The sequence below is a fragment of the Pararge aegeria genome, chromosome 20 (genome assembly GCF_905163445.1).
Source record: "Pararge aegeria chromosome 20, ilParAegt1.1, whole genome shotgun sequence".
Taxonomy (NCBI): Eukaryota; Metazoa; Arthropoda; class Insecta; order Lepidoptera; family Nymphalidae; genus Pararge; species Pararge aegeria.
Genome location: NC_053199.1, coordinates 16,362,572 through 16,383,823, shown reverse-complemented (window position 1 = coordinate 16,383,823; position 21,252 = coordinate 16,362,572). Strand labels below are relative to the sequence as shown.

The window sequence follows — 21,252 nt, the reverse complement described above, 5'->3', positions numbered from 1 at the left end:
AAAGATTTTTTACACCTTAAACATTACTATGGCGGCATTATTCCTAGTAAGGTTTTAAGGATGGTAATTTTTAACAGTAACGTAAACGTGGAGCAAAAAAGGTCCTAATATACAACCATGAGGGACCTCATTTTTTTTCAACTGTTCCATTAGACTACTTACTTTTAACTTTTAAACTAAATTCAAATCAGGACTATATCCATAACCAATCCATTTACTTGATGTATTTCTTGATGTAGGATTTCACAGAGATACCGATGCCCCAAAACAGGTTACCATCTTAGGCATCATAACTTACCATCAGGTGAGATTGCGGTCAAGGGCTAACTTGTGATATAATAAAAAAGTAGTAATGTAGTCCTTTGTAATGAATAAATTCCTTCCAATTATCTTTACTGATAATTTTCCAATTTAATAAATTAAAAAAAACTAGAAAATTTTATTGGATCGTGTGAAGATTTTAGTCAGAAATATGGCTATTATATATAAACAGACATCTTACAAGAAATAGTCATAATTTAGTGTCATCTGCATATCGTCTGCGAAAAGTACAGAAGTCTTTTGTCGGATTGAGTATACGCTTTTATAATATGATTCCTAAGGTAATTTTGGATCTACCAATGCATTCATTTAAATAATATGTTAAAAACATTTATTACAGAGAGGTTACTATGCAATTGATGAATTTCTTAATGACAAGGAAGCATCCGGCTCCGCCGGATAAATGTAAAATATAAATTTCGGCTTCCGGCATTCCGGCTTCTTCTCGGTAGAGTCTGCCTTCCGAACAGGTGGTAAATCACTACAAACAGACAGACTTGACGTTTCAAAAGTGCTTATATTATGAAATTAATATAATATAAATGAATTTTGAATTTATTAATTTACATTACAGATTTTTAATGAAAGTTTTTTTAAATGATACGTTCCTTTAATTAAAATCCTTAGATCGGTTATTTTAAATGAGAAAGTGTGTGTTGTTTGTTTGTTTGTTTGTCATTCGCTCCCTAACTAAGCAAGCAATTAACTTGATTTTTGACATGAAATCAGTTGAAAGGATGGAGAGTAACATAGGCTTTTAATCCCAGGAAACCAAAAGGGGATTTGAAAAAGACCGTAGTAAACGCGGACGAAGAACGCGGGCACCGGCGAGTAATACATACAGTAGTAAATAATATAGTGCAAGCACAAGTGTGCGGGTCGTCGCACCGCGTTATCATTTCGGCACGATGCCTTGACCCCCCCGCACCCCCCTCGCGATATCACATCTCCGCTGTATTGTTGTGATGCATTGATTCTCGTCTAATTATACCCGCTCAGTTGTTGTATTTCCGAATTTTATATCGGGTTTAAGTTGATTTTCATGCCTCTCTCTTTCATTCTATCCATTACCGGGGCACTACCGGGCATGGGATTCCTCCCAGAATGAGAATGGTTTAGGCGGTAGTCCGTAGTTAGGCCTTACCTAGGTAACCTTTACGCGCGACTGAAGTAACACTTTTATTATTATTTATCGATGAAAGAGTAAAATGTTCCTGGTACTCCGCCATTTCATTTAATATCCACTATTTCATTATATTCTAATTAAAAATCTTTGCTATTCACAATTGATCCGCTTAGAAATATTGGAAATAAATAATCCTAATTGATTATGATATTTGCTACTAGCTGGCGTGGGAAGAAGCGTTATTATTTTTAAATAGCGGAAACACAGACGTCTGACGTAAGCGTTACATCCGTCAGAAAAAAATCTGAGTTACTCCTTAGTCGCCCCTAAAGAAGTAATCCTTCAAAAAAGGTCTCATTATAATTATTACTTCTAGCCATCCGAGCAAATACGGGTTCAGTCAGCCAGTTAGTATATAGCAATGCGTTCTTACAGGGCGAATTGCCGGCTGATCATTGCCACGTCAGTCCGGTGCCCGCCCACCACCTTACTACCGGCGTGGCGATCGTGGCTGTGATTGCAGCTGAATTGGGCGAATGTGTTACACTGACTGACCTTGGCCCTCCCCAGATGGACGGATATGTAGATTATACAGATCGCTATAGTATTTATTTCTCTACTAAAGAATTCAATTTGTTTTAACAGAATTCAACCAAGTATCAAACAACGTGAATTATTCACAGCACCTACCAATTTCCTATAACATTTTGTCGGTTGTCTGGAAGAGATCGCTATATAGCGATAAGGCCGTCAATTTGTACGTTCTACCTTATTGTGCTATTGTATATGTATTTCTGTGAATTTTCTCTGTGGTGTACAATAAAAGTGTATTCATTCATTAATTTTACCATTCCTAAAAATACCAGAACACCTAAAAGCCGATACATGAATAATCCTTACTAATATTATAGACGCGTTCGTTTAAAGGACGGGGAGTAACATAGGCTACTGTGAGATAAACTCAGGAAAATGCAGTTCCCACTAGTTTTCTAAGAAACCGTTTTAAACGCGGACGAAAAATGCGGGCATCATCTAGTAATAAAATAGCGTCCACACCACTATATTAAGCAGTAAAACAGAACTGAAAACAAAGACGTCCTGCCAAGCAACTAACGACCTCCCTGACACAGCGGTGAGCGCTGTGAATTTAAGTAGGAGGTCCCGGGTTCGATTCCCGGATAAAGACGTGCCACTAAGATAAAGACGTGCCACTAAGATAAAGACGTGCCACTAAGTGATTGAGTGTTCTGGTGCGACGTCGCGAAACCTATTAGGAGTATGACTACCATACTCCCTAACAGGTTAGCCCGCTACCATCTTAGACTGCATCATCACTTACCACCAGGTGAGATTTCAGTCAAGGACTAACTTGTAGCGGAAAAAAAATTCGAATCATCGTTCCGGTACGATGCAGCGTAGAATTCGATTAATCGGGGTAATAAATAATGATAAACGGTAAGTTAATTATAACTGCTGACGTCTAACGCTTTAACCCGCTACCAACTTAGACTGCATTATAACCTAATAGGCTAATATCAAGTGAGATTGCTATAAAAGGCTAACTTGGGCTAGCTAAAAAAAACAACAGTCTTCTGTCAGTAATCCGGGTGGTCAACGTGGGTGGTCTTCCATTACGGACACCGTGAAAGATGATTGTAAATAATTGTAACCTCCACGTAGATTTATTTATTTCACTGTCATCTGCTATGCTTTCGTTGTAGGAGGAATGGTAATATGTGAACTGTAATAAAAGTAGTAATCATTAGGTGCTTCATAGTGAAGCTCCCCTCCATTCGCTTATTAGTCCGAACCACTTCTTCCTCGGTTTCCCAGAAAATTTCCCGGTAATTTTCCCTTCAAGGATCAACCTTGGAAACTCAAACAGGGATCCTCTCCGTAGGTGACCGAAAAACTAAACCTTCCTAGTAAAACTAATGACGGTTGTCATTAGTTTCTGTTCGCATTTGGTCCTTCGTAATACATGAGGTATAAAAAGAGAAATAAAGGTAGACAGTATCGTAGGTGGGAAGATGATATTAAAAAAGTGGCAGGAACAATTTGGAAGAGGAAAGCAAGGGATAGATCTTTGTGGAGAACGCTTGGGGAGGCCTATGCTGGAGAGCAAGACAATCAAATTACCGGTGTCTAGTATAAAACGTAATTTTGTACCAAAACAGTTGTTACATGGAAATACTAAGTAGAAATAAGTTGAAATTTAATTTTTAAGATTGTTAATAAAGGCTTTTATTATATTATATTAGTATTATTAGCGTTTGAGTTATCTCCAGGATATTTTAAATATTTTATTTTATAACAATAAAAGCACTACTCGAACTAAGTGAAGCTTTTTGTGACGTAGCTAGTCCGCGGAAGTATCACTGCCATGCTTAATTCTGCCTCTAAAAAGCATTGTTGAATTGCTGTGTTCCGGTCTGAGAAGCTTGGTTTCCGGTGTAATGACAGGCACATGACGCCTCTGTTTGATGGACGCGTTTCTTGCATGCCCAGTGAAGTCTTGTCCAGGTTACAGCTGATAGTTTTTCACTGATCCCCAGGAGTCCATAAAAACCCCTTATTCTATGGTATCAGGGAATTTACTGACACCTGACTCTACATGGCAAACCACTCTACTATGCCATAGTTTGAATTGTGCATGATATTAATTTACATTAATACTAGCTGACCGCAGCGCCATCTGTCGGGCTGATTTGTGAATCTAAACCATACAGGGTGCCACCCAAACGCATAACGAAAAATTGATTCAAATCGGTCCAGCCGTCTAGGAGGAGTTCAGTGACATACACACAAGAAAGAGATAATGTCTTTTAAAATGTTTAATGTCATCTTCCATGCATTTGTCTTATAGTTAGTCTATCTAGTTAGTGTAAGCCGTACCGTACTAACAAGACGTAAGATAAGTAGCTTGTGATATGGGTACTAAGATAACTGATGAATAATTAACATAAATACTTATAATATAGAGTTATACAACCAGGCAATGGAAAATATTGATGGTCATTACACAAAAAAAATCCAGTCGGGGGAATTGAACCAACGGCTTTTGACTCAGAAAACAGGATCATTGCCCACTGCGACTGATGCATTTCTCTCTTCATACAAGATGCGACACGAATTATATTTCAAAGTACCTATTTTCACTATATGAGATAGGATTAAAAATTAGCCCCATTTCTACACCGTCCAATGATGACGAAGACTTGTCCGAGTTGTTAATCTAAGGGCGACGTCTTGTTAGTGGCAAGTTTTAAAAACTTGTCTTACATCAAAGAATATTGTTTTTTATCGTAATTTAAAATTGAAGAAATAACAAGTATCTAGATTGTAGGATGTAGGACATACTGTGTGGGGTATCTTTATAAAAATATCTGATATCCTGAATCTTGACTTGATTATGGTGCTGTGCTACATTGTGTTTTACAATTTTATTAACACATCATTGTCACATTAATAATAATAGCCCCAAAGTAAGCGTAGTTTGTGTTATGGGTAACAGATGAATATTTTTATGAATAATATACATACTCGTAAATACTGGTAGTATTATATGTCGCTAGAAATTTTTAACATATTCCTTTTTTGTATTGTGTATATAGATATGTTTTATGTGTATTATTGTGGTGAATCTTCGGACGAAATCCATAAGTACTTAATCCTGTACCCAGACCCTTCAACGAAGGACAGATCCTTGTGAACATAAACATTTTTATAACGAATCTCACTGAATGAACTTTCGATAAACACTTCAAAAACGAATTGTGACATTGTGTAAACATTACTACATGAATAAATATCATTTGTAGAATTATAATGTACCTTATTTAAATACATACAGAAGCGGTTTTAGATAAAACGTTTATCTTTGTGTATGATCCCGAATGTTGTTAATGCAGTCCTGTAGGCGGTGCCCTAAATCGGTTCAAGATAGTCAAATTCAATGTAACCATAACGATTTTGTATTTGACTTTCATATGCTGTGTAATAAAACATTATTAGAAGCTGTAGATTGCGATGTTTTGTTATTTGAGCCCAATTTTTTTCACTGAAATTATAAACTGGCAACTTCAGCTCAATCCTTTGAATATACAAACCGATATAACTTAACTTGACTTTTTAACCCACGACGCAAGAACGACTGGATGTTATACTTATTAAGTTTGACGCGTCTGTCTTTCATCATATTTCCCGAACGGAGTAACCGATTTTGATTTTATTTTATTTATGTTTGAAAGGTGAATTAGTTGGGAGTATTTTGAGATATGTTTGTTATGAGAAAGAATTTGATAATGGGCATCAAATGAACGGGCTTGACTAGTAAAATACACTATGACATATTCCAATTCCAAGATGGCCGCCCCCACAAAAACGAATGACATTTTTTTTACAACCGGGTATTTCAATATGGATATCAAATGAAAGGACATGACTGTTATAATAATGTTCCTAAACTATACTCAAAGTCGGGGGTTTTGAATAATTATTATGGAAGTAGTGTCATAGATTTCAGATTAGAATCACTCAGAAACACTTATTGTATTTAAAAATAGATTTAAGATGCCCAAAGGTAACGAAACAATTATTTATTTACGTTCATTTATGGAGTACAAAGATTTTGCTAAGATTAATAAAAGGTTGTATATATTTTTTTTAATATTGTGCCACAGATTTCCGATTGTGAGTGATTGATGAGTGACTTCACTCAGAACAACTCATACAATTTTCAAATATGTAAAGCATGTAGCGAATGAAGAATGTAAATGATTAGAAGACTTATCAAAATCGCGATCAAGTCGCAATCACACAAGCGAAGTCAAATGAACGTAAGCCCGTCCATAATCACTGTCCTATATTCCGGGGTCAAGAAAAACAACGCGATTGATAAATGAATTATGCACGCCTTATCAGAGGTCAGTGTTACGAGTACCGCAGACACTCGTCACTAGCCGCACTCCTCTACACTTTTATTTTGTCACATCATATAGATTCACGTCTTGTCCTTATTTTTATTCGGACTTCCAATAAAATGGCATCATCATCATCAAACCATTATCGGCACATTACTTATTTATATTATATTATTATGTATTTTATAAGTATTTATGTATGTTAATCATAAAAATATTCATCAGTCACCTTAGTACCCATAACACAAGCTACGCTTACTTTGGGGCTAGATGGCGATGTGTGTATTGTCGTAGTATATTTATTATTATTATTTATTATTACAGAGTACGGGTCTCCTCTCATGAGAAAAGTTTAAGCCGCAGTCCCTCAAGCTGGCCTAGTGCAGATTGGTGGACTGTAAATTTATAATATCAGCATTTTCTCTAGTCTGGTCTGGAGGCTTCTGCCGTGGCTAATAACCCCCTACCGACAAAGATATGCCGCTAAGTGATTTAGCGTTTCGTTACAATTTCGCGTAGAAACCATACTGGCGGACTCCCTAACAGATTAGCCCGTTACCAACTTAGACTGCATCATTACTTCTAAGCAGGTGAGATTGCAGTCTAAGTCGAACTTGTAGTGGTATAAAAAAAAGGACACGAAAATATAAAGCCTACTGTTGCGGCGCGTCGGCGTTTTATGCCGAACCAAACGCCAAGGGAACGTGTCCCACTGGGTGACGAGGCGCGAAATAAGGCAGGTATAAGAACCCTGCCTTATGTTCTGAGACAGAGTTGGAGCTCTGTCTCGTGCGCTGGTCGGCGCCCGTCTGCTGCGCACTCCGGTCGTGAGTTCCACCGTGTTCAGGTAGTCGTAGCCCGGGGTGGGGGTAGCGACACCGTTTTTGAGGTTGCAGGGTATTCTTCGCAATAAAAGACGAGATGTTTCTTGTTTCAATGCTCCGGGACGACTGATTGGCGGTCGGCCAGAGTGGCCTATTTGTATCCGTTTCTTGGTCGAGAACTCATCGTGAGCTATCGAGCATCAATGTGTCCGACCGCCAATAAAACCTTTCGGGGTCTTTTTATTTAATAATAATTCTTACTACTAAACAATCTAATCTTATTACTAAATAATTGTCTATATAACATTTAAATAATATCTATCTTACCTAAATATCTTAAATGCTAATATCTTATAATAATTATGCAACTATTTTTATTAATTATTTACTCTAGGATAAAAGCTAGTCGCCGACAGTCTCCCCCCCGTGCGTAGCACCGTTCTTGAGGTTCGGCGATGTTACCAACACCACCAGCCTGGAATTAGGACGTCTCAGTACTCCTCCTCTTGTTTCGATGTCAGCAACCCTTGTCTTTCCGTCAGGACCTGGGTAGATCTTTAGCACCTTTCCTCGAGGCCAAGTGCATCGGGGAAGAGACGAATCCACGATAAGGACAATATCTCCTACATTGAGATTCGTATGTTCCAGTCTTCCTCCTATTTTTCGAGGTAGCAAAGTGGGTAGGTACTCCCGAAGCCACCGTCTCCAGAAATGGTCGGCTAGCTGCTGTGCAGTCTTCCAGGTCTCTCGCCCAACCAGTTCCTTATCTGTAAATGCTCCAATCCTTGCGGCACCATTAGACCTGCCGATCAAAAAGTGATTTGGTGTGAGCGCTTCTTCATCTGGGTTGTCAGCGGCGTTTGTGAGAGGTCGCGAGTTGACTATGTGTTCCGCCTCGAGAAGGAGAGTATGTAAAGTCTCCTCCTTAGGTGTTTTCTCTTTTAATGTAACACCCAATGCAGTTTTGATTGATTGCACAAGCCTCTCCCATGCACCTCCCATATTCGGTGCACCTGGGGGGATAAACTTCCACTTGATGCCTAATTCTTCTGTTTCTGTAACGAGTTTTCCTTTCTTCATTTCTTCGATAGCCTCTTTGAGCTCTTTGTTAGCCCCAACGAAATTCGTACCATTATCGCTGTACAAGATTTTTGGCATTCCTCTACGAGCAGCAAATCTTCTTAGCGCCATTATCATAGAGCTGGTAGTCAGAGAAGTTACAAGTTCGATGTGTACTGCCCTTGTCGTTAAGCACGTAAAGAGTGCACCCCGTCTCTTCTCGTGTCTACGTCCTAGTGTGACGTTCATGGGTCCAAAATAATCTACTGCACAGCATGTGAATGGTGGGGCTCCGTGACGAAGTCTTTCTGGTGGCAAATCTCCAATTGGTAGTTTTTGAGGCTTCGAACGATACGTTTTACACCACTGACAATGGTGTAGGGTAGACCGAACCGCAGATCGTAGTCCTAATATCAAAAACCGTTGACGCAGTTCATTCATCACAGTAGCGTGGTTACCATGGTTGAATCTTCTATGACAATCTTCTATTATCAAATTCGTTATTTTGTTCTTACTGTGCAACACGATAGGTCTTTTAAATTCTTCTGACACTCCTTTTATTGCATTAACTCTACCTCTTAAACGTAAAAGGCCATTGTTTACTTCCACGTCAAGTTTCTTAAGCTTGCTATTATTTGGAAGCTTCTTTCCTCGTTCTAGGTAATGAAAATCTTCTTTGAAACTTTCGGTTTGACTTCTCTTCAACAGTAAAATTTCCGCTTGTTCCAATAGTTCTGGCTCAATCTGCAAGAACATTCTTTTAGTTGTCCCTTCTTTACATAAATTACGAATTTTTCTTGTAACAGATTTTTTGGATTTCTTCCAGGTGGGATCTATCTTTTTGAGCTGTCTAGAGATGTTGACTTTGTCTTTTGTCTTGCAGAGGGATATAAACTGCAACACTCTGGCCATGGTTCTCCATAGTCGTTTCCAGCTGGAGAATCTTTCAGGATCCGGAGAGGTGTATTCATATTTATCATTCACGCTTGCTGTGAAAATTTTTTCTTTTTCTTCTCCAGTGTTTTTCTCTTTAAAAATTCGTTTTTCCGGCCAACATCTTTCTTCTAATTTCAAAAAGTCGGGGCCAGTAAACCATCTGTGACTTCTTGAAAAGTTTTCTGGAACGTCGCGTGTGCCATCATCTGCTGGATTGTTCAGTGTAGAGACCCATCTCCATTCTTGTGGTTGTGTTAAGTCTTCAATTTCAGCAAGCCGGTGAGCCACAAAGGTCTTGTAAGTTCTAGGGTCTGACTTAATCCATGAAAGGACAATACTGGAGTCAGTCCAATAAGTCTTTTTGTTGATCTTAAGGTCCAGTTCTCTCGTGAGTGAGTCTGCTAGTCGGCTCCCCAGAAGTGCCGCTTGTAGTTCCAGTCGTGGTATTGATACTGGTTTCAGTGGTGTCACTCTGGCTTTGCCAGCAATGAGGTTGACATGGAAGTCACTGTTTTCATTCGTTGTACGCCAGTATGCAACTGCAGCGTATGCTGTTTCACTTGCATCAGTAAAGACATGAAGTTCTCCATCAGTGGAATGTGGAGCGATACATCTTGGTATATTGAGCGTTTTCAATAATTGTATGTTCTTGATGTAAGTCTGCCACGTTTCGTGATCTTTTTCTTCTATTTCTCCGTCCCAGCTGATTCCACTTCTCCAAATGCTTTGAAGAAGTTTTTGTCCTTGTATCAGAACAGGTGACGCTAAGCCCAGGGGGTCGAAGGTACTCATGACTGCGCTGGTGACTTCCCTTTTTGTGGGAATTCTCTTCTTTAGAAGAACTTCTTCGGGTGTATTCCGTAGGTTTGCACGAAACCCAATAGTGTCTTCTTTGGTAAACCAACGTAGGCCTAGAGTTTTCTCTTCTTTATTGCTAAGCTCGATTTCAGTTTTCTCAGCGCCTTCATTTGTAACTTTTTGTAGAAGATAAGATCGGTTGGAAGCCCATCCTCTTAGTTCAAAACCAGCTTTTTTATGGATGAAGTCTACTTCACTTGCGATTTTAACTAACTGTTTTTCGGAGTGAAAGCTGTGAAGATAATCATCCATATAATGATTTCGCTCAATAGCTAAGACTGCGTCTGGATACTGGTTTTTAAAGTCTTCAGCGTTTCTATTCTTTACAAAAATCGCTGTGCTGGGTGACGAAGTCGCACCAAATATGACAGTGTTCATCCTGTACTCTTTCGGTGACGTATCTTGATTGCCCTTTCGCCACAGGAATCTCAGGCTATCCCTGTCTTCTGGTCTTATTTTTATTTGCAGGAACATTTCTTTTATATCAGCTGCTACTGCTATGGGACCTTGTCGAAATCTTGTAAGTACACCGAAGAGAGATTGCAGAAGATCTGGCCCTGGCAGAAGTGCGTCATTAAGACTCTTTCCTTGAGACTTCGCTGCAGCATCGAAAACAATTCGTACTTTCTTTTTCAGTGGATGGACGACGGAAAAGTGAGGCAAGTACCATTTTCTTGCCGAATTATGTTCATTAGTGGCTTCCTCAGCGTAGTTTTCATCAAGCAAGTGCTGGATTTGCCTCTTATATTCTTCTTTTAGGTTTGGGTCTTTATCCATCTTCCTTTCTATGCTTATTAGTCTCTTCTCTGCTGATTTGTAGCTATCGGGCATCTGATCATCTTTATTTTTCCATAGCAATCCCACTTCGAAGCGTCCATCTGGTCGCCTTCGACAGGTTTGTTCCAAAATAGCAAGAGCTCTTCCATCTGAATCTGTAGTGGGTCTTCTTGGTTGAACCCCTAATGATTCGATGGCGAAGTGTTCCTTCATAGTATCGTGTATTTTGTCTTCCATGGTTTTCACGTGCATACATTTGTTAATAAAATGCACTGGCTTTACATTTCTTTTGTCAGATCCATGAAGAACCCAACCAAGTTCAGTTAGTGAGGCGACTGGTTGTCCGGGTTTTCCTCTCTTTATGTCTTGAGATATAATCAGCTCCCAGTTATCTTGTCCTATGAGTAGCCGAGGAGGCTCGAACTCATAATATAGAACGGCCGCTATTTGTTTTAGATGCGAACATTGTTCTATTCTTTCTTTATCTATAAACTGTGGAGCTAGATTCATTTCGTCGATAGTACGGACGCGATGAAGATTCTTCTTTTCTTGTTGGTGAACTCCTCGTATACATATGTTCAATCTTTCGGAGTTTATCTTCCGTATTAATTTTCCTCCGATTGACTCAATCACCAGTTCTTCTTCAGTTCCCTTTGCTCCGATACTCTTGGCTATTTGAGAGTCGAGGAGCGAGACGGTCGATCCTTCATCGAGTAGCGCTAGTATTTTCTGAGAACCAGTGGGCCCATATATTTCTACCGGAACTATCTTTAAATAAGCTCTGGTGGTCCTCATTGCATGAACAGGCAGTGTTATACTCGTTGTCATAGCTTGTTCAGCGTCTACTTCATTAAATACATTTGTTGAATTGGATGCTTCATTTTTCTGTTCTGGATTTCTTCGTTCTGAGTGAAGCAGACTGTGGTGCGGATATTTGCAGGTCTTGCAAGGAGGTTTCTTACAATGATCTTTTCTGTGCCTTCCTTGCAGGCATTTGAAGCAAATGCGATGACTGACTACTAACTTCCATCTCTCTTCAACTGATTTTTTGAGAAAGAGTGGGCAATCTGTCAGGTAATGATTACCCTGACAGTTTATGCAATTCCATTTCTTAGACCCATTCTTAGCAGACAACGGTCTTCTTCCTTCGTCTTCCTCATCTTCTGTGACTATATGAGTCATTTCACGTCCGCGTGGTTGCTTCTTTTTCTCAAGCAGTGCGTAAGCTCCACACCTGTCTGCTTGCTTGTTGAGAAATTTTGCCATCAACGTGAGATCTGCTGGTTCTTGGTCTTCTTTTGCATCAGCGTAATCATACCATTGGAACTTCAGATATGATGGCAACTTTTCTACTATTTCTCGCACCATGACTGGAGAACATAGATATTGAGGCTTCTGGAGCCCATGTATGGCAGTAACGCAATTGTCAACGTCACTGGCAAACGAACATATTTCTTGTGGATTTTCTCCAATCTTCGGAAGAGCCTTAATGCGATCCAGTTCTTGCATTACCAGTGTATCGGGTCTCCCATAGCGACGTTGCAGAGCTTTCATAACTTGGTCTGGAGTGGCGTCTGAGTAAAGCAAGCTCTTGAACGTACTTCTTGCCGCTCCTTTTATGGCTCTTCTTAAACGCGTCATGTTTTGCGTCGGCGTATATGACTTTGAAGTGTCATCGTACACTACTCTGAAAGCCACCCATTCTGAGCTGTTTCCATCATAGTATGGTAGCTCTTGATAAAGTTGATGTTGAGATGTTCTCTGTGCTGAAAATGAATGGCTCTCAAATGCTTGTTTTATAGCGTCAGCTATAATAAAAGCCTGAGTTGTAGACGTGGCTGGATGTTCAATCTTCACACCCGGTTGGGTTGCTTGAGAGTCTTGAAAAAGTTGCCCCGGAATATCATCTTTGACTTCAGTCAAAGGAGAAGTCTGGATCCATTTCTGAACTTGAGATGATCTGTCTTCCAAGGCAGGTTCCTCCTCCAGATTGTCTTCTTCATCATCCATAATCTGCTGTTTTTCTAGCCTGATGCGAGCTAGCTTCAATTGTATTTGCAGCATTTCTTCTTCTGCTTCCAATTTGCGAAGTCTGGCTGCAGAACTCGTAGACCGAAATGACTTCGCGCGGACTGAACCTTCAGGCACCACAGTCCTTATTGAGCTGTTTTTCTGGGCCTCTTGTTCTTCAAGGCTCTTAATTAGATTCTTCCGCTCGGTCAGTTTTTTCTCAGCGGTCAGCTTTATGAGTCGATCTTCCCCAGTATCTCTGGAGACATTGATGTTTGTCGCGGTGGATTCTGGTGTTTTAGTACGCGAAGAATCTGTAGCTGCATGTTCCGATGTCTCCTGTGTTCTGCGCGTAATTGCCTCCTCTGCTTGCTGAGAGGCTGCGCGGAGCTCATCCTTCATCGATCTTGTTAGTGGCATCTCACTAGATCCTTATCCAAGCTTCAAAATTCTCACGACAGGAATTCGCCTTCTACAAATCCGGCTCGAAGGACCAACTGTTGCGGCGCGTCGGCGTTTTATGCCGAACCAAACGCCAAGGGAACGTGTCCCACTGGGTGACGAGGCGCGAAATAAGGCAGGTATAAGAACCCTGCCTTATGTTCTGAGACAGAGTTGGAGCTCTGTCTCGTGCGCTGGTCGGCGCCCGTCTGCTGCGCACTCCGGTCGTGAGTTCCACCGTGTTCAGGTAGTCGTAGCCCGGGGTGGGGGTAGCGACACCGTTTTTGAGGTTGCAGGGTATTCTTCGCAATAAAAGACGAGATGTTTCTTGTTTCAATGCTCCGGGACGACTGATTGGCGGTCGGCCAGAGTGGCCTATTTGTATCCGTTTCTTGGTCGAGAACTCATCGTGAGCTATCGAGCATCAATGTGTCCGACCGCCAATAAAACCTTTCGGGGTCTTTTTATTTAATAATAATTCTTACTACTAAACAATCTAATCTTATTACTAAATAATTGTCTATATAACATTTAAATAATATCTATCTTACCTAAATATCTTAAATGCTAATATCTTATAATAATTATGCAACTATTTTTATTAATTATTTACTCTAGGATAAAAGCTAGTCGCCGACACCTACTAGAAATAAATAAATTTACATTTATTTTTTCACTCAAGTAGGACTCGCACTTGGCCAATCTTTAGTCCTATTGCGTCACATGAATTAATGCGTTCGGAATGCATCCGCGGTGCGCGCGCACAGTTATTGACAACATCTCAGCGAACAAGTGTTCTGTGTGATGCGCCCTGCGTAGAAACCTTAGTACGAAATAAATACGCAAAAATAAAAGTTTACATAAAGATATAGAATAGAATAGAATAGAAAAAACTTTAATGCAACAAACAAGGAAACAGAAATAGTACTTATTGCAAAGGCGGCCTTATCACTAGAAGCGATCTTTTAAAGGCAACCTTTATTGGGCACAAAGAAACAAGTACAATTATAATGGTATACAAAAAGACATTAGTTATTAGTTAAATGATCCAAGCAATTGTTACAGCAATCTGTGGTTAGATAAAAAATTATCGATATGTAGAAAATGGAACACTTCTGCTTCTATACTAGGATTTAACCTGTATTATAGGAGGCAGTGCTCTTCAAGTGCAACACTTAAGAATAGGCACATAATTATAATAATCTTTATGATAACAGTGAACCAATGTATAGTTTTAGGTTAATAAATAGCAATACAAAATGTAATTATAGTGGTATGTGTCTAGTGTGTGTCATATGTTGGTATTTTGAATGTATTTTGTGTGTGTTTTTGTACGTGCGTCTGTGTTGTGAGAAATTTAGAGAAACGAATGTTATAGAATAAATGATAAATGAAGAATGTGTGATAAGCGTGTCTCAAAAAATATACCTTATAGCAAAGTTATTTCAAGAATTGTAATAACTCTTCAGTTTCGTTATAGGACAATGTAAACGAGTACTTAGTTACTTCTTTTTTGCATTTAATTTTGTTAAGAGGATAAACAAATACTAATTTATTAATTTTATTGTATAAGTGCGGTCCAAGAAAAAGGGTAAATTTTTTAATGAAAGAGTTTTTATATTTATGGGTTTGTGAACAAATATTGTGTTTTCTTCGTTTATCTAAAGTTTTTGGGTCAAAAAAGGTTTAACTACAGTGTTCTTGCATAACTATGTTAAGGATATATATTTGTCGTACTGTGAGAACTTTACATTATTTATTCAAGAGAGAAGTGGAATAATGTATGGGATGAAAACCTATGACCTTAAGAATAGCACGTTGCGCAACTTCAAGGTTTAAATAAAGTTACATAGATACTAAAGTATATATAATATACAATAGGCCCATATGGAACTTAAAAAAAATACATGGTATTGATAACTACATTAAAAGATTCAAAATAAAAATAACTATCTGCACAATTTTCAGCTTACTTGGCAAAATCAAGATTTTGAAATGAAAATTCTTTGTTGAGTCCTTTTACAAGAAGTTGTATGCGAAAAGGAGAGTCTTTGAGCGGGTCCGAAATATGATGCAGATGTTCAGGATGAATACAATATTTGCGAAAAAAAGGGGATAACAACTCCTTCCGGATAGAAAGGTCTTGTTTAATTCGTATCAGAATCAAAACCCAAGCAATTCTTCAAGTTTTAAGAAGTAAAATCATTAGTTGTGTCTATGTGGCACATACTACAAACTATTACACTTGATTGCAATTTCACCTGATGGTAAGTGATGATGCAGTCTAAGATGGTAGCGGGTTAACGGTAAGCGTCTAGGGGTAACTGAAAAACGACAACACAACAGACAGTTCAATTAAACCCATACCCCTCATCGGTTTTTTGAACCTGGGACCTAACATTTACAAAAAAAAACAGCGGTCAGCACAGCGCCGTGGAGATCGTCAAAAGGTTTTACAGAATTTGTGACCCTAAATCTATAAACATAAAGTCCGTTTTGCTTTGACGGTATCCTGTTGCGATGCGCGAAAGCGACTCTACGTTTGCGAGCGTTCAAATCTTATGCTAAGGGTACAGGATGCGGCGGCGCTTCAGATCGCTATCGCGGACATAGAACACGTTAAATGACGTTTAGCGGGTTTTAAGTTTTTTGCTTTATACTTATTATTGACCAAGCAAAAGGCTCACCTGATGATAAGTGGAAAAGCATCGCCTATAAACGGAGCAACTCTTTGTAGGGCAAGTAACACGCAGTGGCGTGCATATCATACATGCACAAAAGCACTGCCTACCCAAATGATTTTATATAGCTCGTATTGCTAGGGAATTTTTCTATTTTATGCTATATATCTGCTTTATGCATAGCCGAAGACCCAGTGCACGCCACTGGTAACACGTTCTATAAAGTGCCGTCCTATGTCCATCAACCTTGAAAATTAAGTAATTACAGTGTTCTTTTTTTAAGCATTGTGATTTTTTCGTAAGCACTCATTTAGTATTGATTAAAAGTCTCCTTTCATCATTTAAAGTTTTAATTTTATTTGGCGTGTCATTTGTTTTCGTTAGAATTAGCATACGAGTTTAAATAAGTCCTTTTTTTCTTAGCTTTTTTGGTAACCTATTAAGTTTTTTATTTTGCTTTAACATTATTCTCTAACCGTACTTTAAAGAGCAAAGTGGAAATCTTTGTGAGCTACAAGCCACGGCAGGAGCGGCTCACGCAGACCTGACTAGGAAAATATTATTGTCTCTGCCGGGGATCGAACACGGCACCTTTCTCAGGCACGTGTGATGAAAATGAAATTTTTCAGTGCCTGGATGTTTATCTGTATATTATAAGTATTTATGTATATTATTCATAAAAAAAAATCATCAGTCTTCTTAGTAGCCATAACACAAGCTACGTTTACTTTTGGGCTAGATAGCGATGTGTGTATTGTTGTGATATATTTATTTATTTATTATTATTTTTATTTCCGTCTGTCCTCCTCCATTTATTTGTCCACCCGCGCTCGCGAGTAGTATGAACGCTTCCACTCGCGTAACATTTATGCGTACGGATCATTTCTACGTCTCCCGCTCCGCTTCCTAATTAACCCCGTTCCTTAATGCCGATCGTCCTTAATTGGCCGCCATTAGCGCGCTGCAGTTAGACACACAAACAAACACAACTACGGCATCGCATTCATTATCCTCACACGGGATAGGCACGCGATGACATTATTACGGACAGTTTTTTTTTTATTTCCCGTCAGAAAAGAGACACAGGGTAATAAGTATATTATCTTTGTCAACGTAATAATTATTTTGTACCTATGCTAATACTCCGATTCATGATATACTAGCAATCCCCTGCGTTCGTCCGCGTATGAGTCAACCTTAAACGATAGACATATTATGCTGTCGTGGATTTTTTTTGGAATTTTTAAAGAGAATGATTTCCGTTACAACCTTTGTTTTAACCGTTTGCACATCGCACTCATCGGAAGCTCTCAAAAAGAATATTTTTTACTATTTTTGCAACATTTCTCAGTTGCGCTTCTATCTAGTCGTAGCCACAGAATTAAGAATATACCGAAGCCTCATTCAGCCATTATTGCATGCGGTGCATTGTGTCCAAAAACAGTGAAAAAGTCCTGCGCACGTTCATCTGCACTTCACACCCACGGAAAGTTGCTAGCTCACAAACTTTTCCCATTTTCCCTATTTTATGGCAAACGTTTAGAACATTAGGGATAAAATTATTACTAAGTGACAAACCGCCTGTTGGAGAAACACTACTAAAGTCGAGTGGTTTTTGATGCTTCAATACTAGTCGTGTACACAGTTCTGTATATTCATAATTCTGTGGACGAAGCGTATGTTGTGTAGCCTTTATCATTCCCAACACAAAAAGTTTTATTTAATTCGAACCATTTGTTACTTTATATACTGCAATACTGCAATTAGCTCTTTCAAGCAAACAAATTCTTAAGCTTAATTTTCATTGTTTATTATGAAAAATCATTGTCATCATGAATATCCTTAAATAACAGTCCATTGGTGGACTAAATGCCTCTACAATCATAATCACCACGATTGGTTGGTGTCTGGTGATATATGTAGACGGTAGTACTAGCACAGAGCATGCTGCTCCGTTATATTCCCTTAGTCACCTCGTACGATACCCGAAGAGGAGGGATGGTGGAAATAAATTGTATTCTGGTCAGCCGTCACCACGTAGCAAAAACCTTCGTATGTTTTTATATAATTGAAGTGACGTCAATAAATTAAAAACAAACAAACGTACTATTACGATTCAGTAAGAGAGTTCCTTCAAAATCCAATAGTTAGACAAGTGTTTCGTTAATAAAGTCAGTGTCAAATGTAAGGTCAATAATATTTGTAACCTTCAATGAATGATAATAGGATATTTCAAACAAACCTCTATACTCTTTAAAAGCCACTTAGGTGCAAGATTTTTCACTAATCTTTTAAATCAAGTCTTCGAAAAAAATTTAAAAAAAAAACTTCTTAAGAAATGAAACATCTTTAACTGTCAAATTTCCAGCGTAGGAAGCATACTAAGTACGAGTATAATTCAATCACGACTTTCTCCAACACTATATTTTTTCTATTTTTATGAATTCACACATACAGCTCATAATTCGTCAAAAAATCCTACACTAGTTACCGACCCTTAGTAACACAACTAATTAGGGGTTAGATTACGACCGAGGCCTTGGCTTAGTTTGGAAGGCTTACCTATATGACGTTACCTTTCTAACTGCTCTATTAATTCGTGTTCAAAAAACCTATTATGTATGAAAACACAATAAACTTCGAGTTCATATTTTACCTTTTTATCTATAAAGTATAACGGATCATAAGAAATCACCCTTTAAAATATTAAATCAAAAGAAGCATATACATATTTATTTTTCCATACTTTATCTTAGTTTTTACTTATGACAACCCTAGTCAAGATAAAAGACTGACACGAGCATAGTACCTACGCTACGCGACGCGTACCGAAGAAAGTGACAGGAGTCACTTACTTTTACTTTTTATTATACCATATTTTTTGATATAATAGCAAACGAAATACATATACGCATAACGCTTACTTTGGGGCTAGGTGGCGATGTGTGTTTTGTCGTAGTATATTTATATATTTATATATTCTGTGAAAATTTTAACCGTCTAATTATCTCAGTTCATAAGATACAGACTGGTGACTTAAGGACACACAGTCAGACAGACGTACACACAGCGGAGTCTTAGTAATAGGGTTTCGTTTCAACCTTTTGGTACGGAACCCACAAAATGAACAAACGCAAAACCTTATGCAATATTTTTTGTCTACCTTTGTCGCTCCTCCTCATTTTGTGGCGGCGGCCATCAGAAAACCAAAATAAAAATCGGTTCTTCCCTTCTTGAAAAACAATGCCACAGACAGATAATAAAATATTCAAAGGAGCATATTCCACGCACTATTAAAGTTAATATAACACTGTGTCTACCAAATACTTAATTTTTGTGTAATGAACGCAACATTAATTAACAAACTGGCACGAAGAACTGAGATGTTTAACATTGTATCAGCGGCGGCAGATAGGACAAAGCCACAAAAACACGCAGCCTGTCATCACATCTAAGCGAGCATACGGGATAGACAACCAGTCCTTACCTTACCCTCCGCATGTAAAAACACTTGTAGATTTCACTATCCAAACATTGTTTTATTACCATCCTATGCAAGTAGCACCAATAACATGCCTCATTAGAATAGTAATAGTTGCATAATGCATTCATTATAAAAACCGTGGATGGCTTTGAGATGTTGGTAAGAAATCGTAATAGCAAAGAAACGGATTATGCTCTACAATCTCACCTTAACATAATCTTGTAAAAATAAGAATGTTAATGGAATACATTTTTAACGTACAATAATGAGTGTATATAGAATTAATTTTATATAGATACATTAAATAACAAATACCTACTAAAATCGATAGGGTTTAACAAACGAAATGTAAAATAATATTTTTGTTCGTGGCAAAAGTTACTTCCTTGTGATAAACGACTAATTCGCATCTTTCGAGTCCATGTAGGACTGGAGTACATCGATAATGCAGTCGTATTTATATCGAAATACCCACCAATTCCATGTCACGAACATTGCTTATTAATCAAATGTTTAATTATTTACCCATTTTATAAAATTACTGTAACATTTGTAAACACTTATAATTCTGTGGAATTGGTATTTTACTTAATTGCGATCTACTAGTAGTTTTATTACCCTGCTACTAGAAGTGTTTTTAAAATCTATCTATGTATATACATAAATACACTGGTACTATAAGTGAAGTCGGTGGCTACATTTTCCATTAAGTTCATTTGACGTTGCTGGTTTTAAGCGGACACTATTGGCAGCGTTTGACAACCACCATAATCAACGCCACTATGTTGGCCACCGACTACGTCTTTTTGTTAAATATTTCATAACAATCTCTGTTACGAAATTATAGTTGAAAACTTTTTATTCTCACAAACTTGTTTTCAGCGTTTATGTAGCCGTGTTTTAGATTTTAAAAAATTCCATACACGGGTTTCAGTTTTTAGGTTTATTTTTTAAATTCAAAAGCGTTTTTACCGTTATCGGTAACCCTTTGAGGCAGTCTATAGAAAGCCGCTCTAACTTTGAATTAAATATCTTAAATGAGTAATTAATAATATTCTTTCACCCGCGCCGGCGCAGTGTATCATTTATGTTAATTTGTAGATTAATTGTTCCGTACGATTTATAGGGTACGAGTTTAAAGGAATTCGGCTTTGGGAAGGGGAACGGAGTATATGTGACAAACGATGCTGTAATTATTATATTTTACTATTATTATCTATATGGAATATTCCAGACTATTCTATTTATCCAGGACCAGGTTTTGTTTGATGGGAGGCTTCGGCCGTGGCTAGTTACCACGATGGCGATTGAGCGTTCCGGTACGATGTCGTGCGGAAACCGATTAGAGGTATGGGCTGTACATAAGTCAGGGGCTAAAGTCAAATTCAAATTCTTTATTTGGAAAAAATATGGTAGGTACTAAACACATATTTTATAGATGTTATCATTTTGTGTTTCACGCAATATTGTAAATTATAAAGTATCATATTAAGTACAATTTCAGTATAGGTAATTAGGTATTTATATGTAGTCAAATATTTAGAATACAAAGACCTAGAAGCAATAAAAACGCTAAGAGGCTCCCCACAATGTGTTTGTGTAAGAATGTTCTTATTAACTTTGCTCAAATTACCCGACGACTGCCCGGTATCCTGGATAAATTAATAGTGGTAGGTAAGGGGGAGGGTAGAAGACCATGTGGCCGATCACCTTGTCGCTGGTCTGACCAGGTAAAGTCCTTCGCAAGGCTCCAGCTACCAAAAAGGCCGAGAATACAACTTGAATCCGGACGCGACCTTCAGTAAAAAAAAAA

General features: G+C 38.3%; 1 protein-coding gene across 4 annotated transcripts in view; it reads right to left on the bottom strand.

Annotated features, from left to right (window-relative positions):
• LOC120632568 (fibrillin-2-like) overlaps positions 1 to 21,252 on the bottom strand; it is an 88,778-nt gene that overhangs the window by 46,479 nt on the left and 21,047 nt on the right. The gene's annotated exons all lie outside the window — the stretch shown is intronic.